Below are 7,897 nucleotides of genomic sequence, written 5' to 3'. Positions count from 1 at the left end.
CAATTAAACTAAAAAAGAGATTTTTAATTAGCACATATTTAGGGGTTATTGTATTTGTAAATCATAGGTACATGACATGACTAAAAGATTGATGTCTTCTCCCGAGTGCAGGAGTGTCAAAGTAATAAATAACCCGGCAAGACCGGGATCAAATCATAGGGAGGTTAATTGTACAAATTATAAATAACAATAATACAACAACAACAACAACAACAACAACACTAATAATAATAATACTAGTAGTAGTAGTAGTAGTAGTAGTAGTAGCAGTAGTAACAATAATAATAATAATAAAGAAAAAGAAGGAGAAGAAGAAAAAGATGATGAGAACTTTGAGATGTAATATTAATGTAAGGATTAAACAATGATAATAACAAATGTCAAGGTTAGAGGATCCACTAATGGTATGTCAAATAAGTATAGTATAAACTCTTATTATTCAATTGGAAACCACACACAAAGGAGGTTCCAATCGGATTATATATTGTTAACATGATTACATTAGTCATCTTATTCGATTAATGTTAATACTTGTAAATCTCGTCAAGCATTCATGATTATAACTTATGTTAACAACAAATCAAGTTCCTTTCATAGCTCAAGTGTCGGTTATACCATACAGTATGAACTATGAAAATGCTAAGCATTTGTTGTACCACGTGTTATACAACATAAATCAAGATTAGTCATTTAACAAGTAAAGTATTAAAGAGTGAATAAGATAACAATACAAAACATGTTAGTATCAAACATTAAAGTCCATATTAAGTTTACACTATACTTATTCTTACACCATTAGTGTAACCTTTTCGCCTTGATATAATAAACTTAGCTAAACATAATGAAAGAAAAAAAAATAAACAAAATAAGAACATAAATAAGATAAGAGTTAACTAAGTAAAGGAAAGGAAATGAAAGGCATAAACTTGATATTAATGAAAGCAAAGCATAAACATTACCAAAAATATGAAGAGAGAAAGCAAAAGCATGATCTTGATCTGGAAACCAAGATGCCTAAATGCATGGCAAATATGTCCTTTTATAGGCCAAAATTAGGACTTATTGATTTGATGACTAATTGATGAGTGGGTGACCAACTCTTGACTTGGTGACAATCCTTATCTTCTCTTGTCTACCCAAAACATCATTGATAACATCAAAATTGGAGCCACTTGAAACATGAAAGTTGTAGGAAATTGTCTCAGCTTTCTTGTGTAAACAATTCAGGTCATTTGGACTTTTAGAACTCCAGATATGGGCTAAACACTGAACAGTGCTCGGGCTGCAAGACAGATTCATACTTCTTTGTTGTTGCTATAATTTGGACTTGAAAATGACCTTTTTAGATCTTGGGCTCCATATGAAAGTATAGGCTATGTCTTACCTTTTCATACATATAAAGTAGATCTATATTTGAGATCTACAGCTCTAGATATGACTCAATTATTGAACAGTGTTCCGGTTTGGACTGCACCAATATCTCTTTTCAAAGTTTGGCCATCTCTTTGTCTTTTTAATTTCAGTTCTTAAACTCATCAATCAATCCTTTCATTTATGTGATAGGCCTGCATTTAAAATGAACATTTACCATAAATTAAAGGTATCTTATAGTATTAGATATATTGTTATAAAACATGTTTTAGTTAAGGAGTTATTGATACTTCAAGTGCAAAATGATGACATAAAACCTTGATAAAAAATACACTTTTAAGTGCTAATCACACCTCCCAACCAGCTTATTACTAGTCTCTAATAATCAAAGCGTTAAAATAGAAAAACAATTTGTAAATTCCACAAAGCAAGGTATTCTCATTCAACTTCCATTAATCTATCCAGATAAACAAACTCTCATTAAATTTATATATCTGCTTAATACCTCTTAACAAGATATTAATAAACCTTTTTTTTATGCTCAATATATCAACACATAATTATAGGGCTTTTCTTAGAAGAAAATAAAATTTTTGTTCTAATGTTTAACATTAACTTTTTTGGGTTGGGATTATTATTATTTTTTTCTTTTTTTTAAATATATATACATATAACATAAAATACCATGCATCTTTAACCCATGTAATGAGCTTTCAGCTAATGACTCTCAGACTAGTTGGTCTTAGGACATTAGGTGTTGAGACACCCCTACGAGCTTAGTCACTTGGGTCGTAGATACTAAGTTGGGCCAATAGCTCCCAAGTCAGTTGACTTTAGGGTATTAGGTGTTAAAACACCCCTTCGGGCTTAATTGCTTAGGTTAGGGAGGCTACGAAACCAAACTTATCTACATTTTTATTATCATCATTTTTTTTTTCTTTTTTTTTTTTTTTTTTTTTTTTTTTTTTTTTTTTTTTTTTTTTTTTTTTTTTTTTTTCTTTTTAATTATATACAATCCCTTTCCCTTAGTTGTTACCTTTAACAAAAGAACATAAATAATGTAATAATCCAATATGCAACCCACAATCATATGTTAAAGTGTGTGTGTGTAAATTAAGGTTTAAGAATACATGTTAAATAAGTATATGAGCAGAATTAAGTGGTAACAATACGAGAGTTTGTAAACCTGAATATTTCAGGAAGTATTATAATAGACCTTGTTAAGAATGGTTACTAAGATGCGTCTCAAGAGTCACTTTAACAAAAGAACTCCTTTACTCTGCCATCCTAGTAACAACAATTATGCACATGCTTTATGAAATGAAATTTTTTTTTTTATCAACTACTACCCTCTCCCCCCAACCAAAACGAGACATTGTCCTCAATGTTCTAAGGTAGAAAGATAGAGTATAAAAGATATCACCTGAAATAACGAACACTGACAAAACCTGAAACACACTGAAACAAAAATAAGAAATAACAAAACACAATAATAAAACCAAAAGACATAAACATTCACAAATGAAGGCTCAAATCCAATCTAAGCTTTTTACGGCTTTCCTTAGATGACCAATTTATGCGACTCATGGAAGGATCAATCACAGGAATGAAAGATTGTAGTTGGTCAATCAATTGTTCAGCAGTAGTAGCAGAGATTATGATTTGTCGTGCAGAAGATGTTAGAAATTCCTGTTCCACAGCATGATCAAGAAAAGACAACAACTTATCATAATAACCATTAACATTTAACAAACCTATGGGTTTATGGTGAATGTGCAGTTGGGCCCTAGAGGAAATATGAAAGATCTCTTCCAATGTGCCTAGACCACTTGGTAAAGCAATGAAGGCATCAGCATGGTTAAACATTGCATTCATTCGAGCAGACATTGTGGAGACCTGAAGTTACTCTCCAATTGTTTTTTCAATGATGTCCCCTTGTGCTAAAGCTTCGGGGACGACCCCCAAAACTAGACTACCTCCTAAAAATGCAGCTATTGACACACTTCCCATTAACCCAAGACTGCCTCCCCCATACACTAAATGAATTTTTCTCTTAGCTAGCACCTGACCAAGATGATTTGCTGATTCTAAAAACTTCTTTTCTTTCCCAGGATTGGATCCACTAAAAACACAAATATTTCTTATATGATGACCTGAGGAACTTGCCATTACTACAAACTTTTATATTTGTTGAATGTATGGATTGAGTAGAAATGAAATGAAGGAAGAGAGGATTTATAGGTGAGAAATTGAAAAGGCAATCATACCACCTATATGTAGGCTAGTTGGAGTCTCACTCACTCACTCTCTCTCTCTCTCTTTATTTATTTATTTATTGAAAAAGCATGTGTATGTACAAGTAGTTATGATTGTGGCTCACATCTTCCCTTGGTTTTACGTCCAAGAACAGCTTAAACGCCCTCTATGGGTTGGGGATAGGCTTCCCATCTAGTTTTCTTAAAAACTGGCAAACATGGTTTTTTTTAGTCAGATTTCCAAGACTAAGTCGAGCATGTTCTTTATGAAAATGGGGTCATAAATCATGAATTGCACGATGCACATCTCTACTAGGATACGTCTCAAGAGTTAATAGAAGATTATCTAAAGACTCCTTACTCAGGCCATCCTTAATGAACTGTATTTTATCTTCATGATTTATAAATACCATTCCTAAAGAATGACATTGTGCATTACAAGTCCATCTGGTACATCGATGACAGACTTTCAGTCGTTTTTCACGATGTTTCTTTGCAAAAGTACTTTTACCTGTTCCAAGCATGTGTGAAATGAAGGAATTAGAAGACTCACCTGATAATCAGACCTTTGCTTCAATCAACCAGCAAATATGTTCAGGAATTCCATGATTCATTAACAACCTCAATCTTACATATCTAGCATAGTAAATTTTTGTAATCGCATTCTGAGGCAGAGCGAGAAAATATTTTTTGAATTTTTCAAGATTAGTGTCCATTATCAAATGAGAATTAGAACAGAGATTCAAAGAATTGCACAAATATATACACAGATATCAGTTATTATAGGAAACTGAAAGAATCGACTTAAGTCACGGAGTACCGTTGTTCGCTATTTGACTGGGGTGAGAGAAACTAGCAAAAATCACTCAAAAAGAAACACAAAAACAATGTAAGAAAAACAAAATAATCAACCCTTATCTACAAGATCATTCAAACTAGTTGATTCATTTTCACTAGAAAAATTATCAAAGTAAGCTTTCAAACGATGTCCATTTTCCTTAAAAACATTGTCATTCATTGAATTCTCAATATCACAGACCCTATAAGGATTGCTCCATCTTGATCTTAGCTCTCTAGGGAATGCATAGAGTTGAGAATTATAAAACAAAATTTTTTGACCAGTATCAACTTTTTGACAATTTTCACAAGTTTTGCAGAATGCATGCGTATCCTTGAACATGGCGGGCCAATAAAATCCATTTTGAAAGATTATTGTAGTTGTCTTTTTTTACGAGAAATAACTTCCACATGCTTCAGAATGACAAAGTTTAATTACACTACTTACCTCATTTTAGGGAATGAATCTTTGAAATATTTGATCAGGACAATATTTGAATAAGTTAGGGTCATCATAATAAAAGTTCTTCACTTCGTTCAAAAAATTTTCTTTGTCTTGGGTACTCCAATCAGCTAGCAAATCTCCTAAAGCAAGAAAATTGATATTTTTATCATACCAAGGCGTTGGACTAAGAGAAAGTAAGGATTCGTTAGGAAAGTAATCATCGATTGATGTGATGTTAGATGTCGAATTTGGTGTTATTTTTGACAAAAGATCCGCATCAACATTTTCAGTGCGTTTTTCATCTGTGATTTGTTTCTGAGAATACATCATTTGCAAATCTTCAGATTCATCCAACTCATTTTTACTTAAAGTAGATTCAAGTTGATCATAAACTAATTCGTTAATATGATTTACTTCTTGTAAATCATTATCATCTCCAGGTTGCTTGCAAATGTTGAAAATATTCATTTATAATGTCATGTTTCCAAATGATAGCTTCATCAGTCCATTCCTACAATTAATCAATGCGTTAGAAGTTGCAAGAAACGGACGTCCTAAAATAACAGGAAATGAATTACATGCTTCAACAGGTTTTGTGTCCAAGACAATAAAATCCACAAGATAAATGAATTTATCAACTTGTACTAACATATCTTCAATTATTCCTCTAGGCACTTTTATAGATCTATCGGCAAGTAAAAGAGTTATAGAAGTTGGTTTTAACTCACCTAGATTGAGACTCTAAAAAACTAAATATGGAAGTAAATTCACATTAGCTTCAAGATCAAGTAAGGCTATTTCAATTTTATGTTCTCCAATAAAGCAAGAAATTTTAGGGCAACCAGGGTCTTTATATTTCAAAGCATTATTGTTCTGAAGAATGACACTTACTTGTTCGGCTAAAAAGGCTTTGTTTTTCACATTCAGTTTCCTCTTCACCGTGCATAGATCTTTCAAAAATTTAGTATAGAAAGAAACTTGTTTAATAGCATCTAGCAAAGGTATATTGATTTTTACCTGTTTGAAAATTTCAAAGATTTCAGAGTTGTGATTACCTTTCCTTTGTTTGGTCATGGCTTGAGAAAATAGAAGTACTGCCGAGGAATCAGTCATTTCTTTGCAATTTTCATATTCAACCCCTTCCTTACCCTCAGAGATTGACTCATCATCTTTCTCACAAGGTTCAAGAGTGAGTTTTTCAATAACCTTACCACTGCAAAGAGTAGTGACTGATTTAACTTGATCCATGTGTTGGCTTCCACAACTACTTGTATTTGCATTATATTGCCCCTTGGGATTTTGTTATGGTTGAGATGGAAACTTACCTTTCTCTTGAAAACTGAGAGCAGATGTCAATTTTGTAAGAGTATCTTTAAAATCTGTCATGTTTAATTGTCTCTTATTTTTCAATGAATGCATGCAATGTTTCTTCAAGATTTCTTCTAAGAGGTGGAGCATAAAGAGGTGCATATCCATGAGAGTTTTGAAAATTATGGTGTGCTTGAAATGATGGTTGTGAATTTTATACATTGTTATTATCACTCTTCCAACTGAAATTTGGATGATTTCTCCAACCAGGGTTGTATGTTTGCGAGTATCGGTTGTGGTTAGCCCTTTGGAAACTGTTTAAAGCATGGACTTGTTCATGGAGACTTTCCTTAAAAGAAGGCAAGGTTGGATAGTTATTGGTTGAGTGTTCATTTTTTTCACATATTTGACACACAATGTTTTCAACAGATTTTAATTGACCACTCTATTTTAATTCTAGTGTCTGGACTTTTCTAGCTAAAGATGCAAACTTGGCTTGGAGGTCATGATCTTCCCTAAGGTTGTACATACCTCCACTAGATGTATGAGGTTGAGTTTTACTCGGTGCCTCATATGTACCCGCGGTGTCCCAATTTTGAGCATTTTCAGCTAACAAGTCTAAGTACTCCATTGCTTCATCAGGATCTTTATCTTCAAAAGTTCCATTGCACATCAATTCAACCATTTGTCTATCTCTAGGTGTTGACCCTTCATAGAAATGTGAAACTAATCTCCATGTTTCAAAACCATGATGAGGGCAAGTATTAAGCAAGTCTCGATACCTATCCCAACTTTGGTAAAATGTTTCTCCTGGTTTTTGAGTGAAAGTGGTGATTTGTCTTTTAAAAGAGTTTGTTTTGTGAGATGGGAAAAACTTCTTTAAAAACTGTTGTTGCATTTCATCCCAAGCACGAATGGATCCTAGTCTTAAATTTTGTAGCCATGTTTTAGCTTTAAATTTTAATAAAAAAGGAAAAAATTTTAATCTGATGGTGTTCATGCTACAATTTGAATCATTATATGTGTTGCAGACCTCCTCAAATTCTCTTAAATGCAAGTATAGATTTTCCAATTCTAAGCCATGAAAAGAAGGTAAAAGTTGAATAATGTCTGGTTTAAAATTAAAATGAGATGCATCAGGAGGAAAAACTATGCATGATGGTGCACTTGTTCTTGTGGGATTCATGTGGTCTCTAAGTGTTCTAGCACGGTTATTCTCATTATTCTCATTATGAAGTGATTGATTATCTTCTTCGGCCATATTTTCTGAAAATGATGAGGATACCCTACAAAGTCTACCACTTGATGTACGTGACCACACTCTCATGCACGTGTAGGAATAAAATAAAAAAGAAGAAGAAAGCAAAAGAAGGAGGAAGAAAACAAAATAAAAAGAAACAAAAGAAAAGAAACAAAGTTATATACAAGAAAAGTGAAAAGAGAAAATAAAATAAATACTATAATTTATACAAGAACTTACCTCCCCGGCAACGGCGCCAAAAACTTGACACGACTAAAAGATTGATGTCTTCTCCCAAGTGCAGGAGTGTCGAAGTAATAAATAACCCGGCAAGACCGGGGTCGAACCACAGGGAGGTTAATTGTACAAATTATAAACAACAATTATAAAACAACAATAACAACAACAGTAATAATAATAATAATAATAATAATAATAATA

This window comes from Populus euphratica, unplaced genomic scaffold (assembly GCF_000495115.2).
Source record: "Populus euphratica unplaced genomic scaffold, PopEup_1.0 scaffold842.1, whole genome shotgun sequence".
NCBI classification, from domain to species: domain Eukaryota; kingdom Viridiplantae; phylum Streptophyta; class Magnoliopsida; order Malpighiales; family Salicaceae; genus Populus; species Populus euphratica.
Note: the sequence above shows the minus strand (reverse complement) of the source record.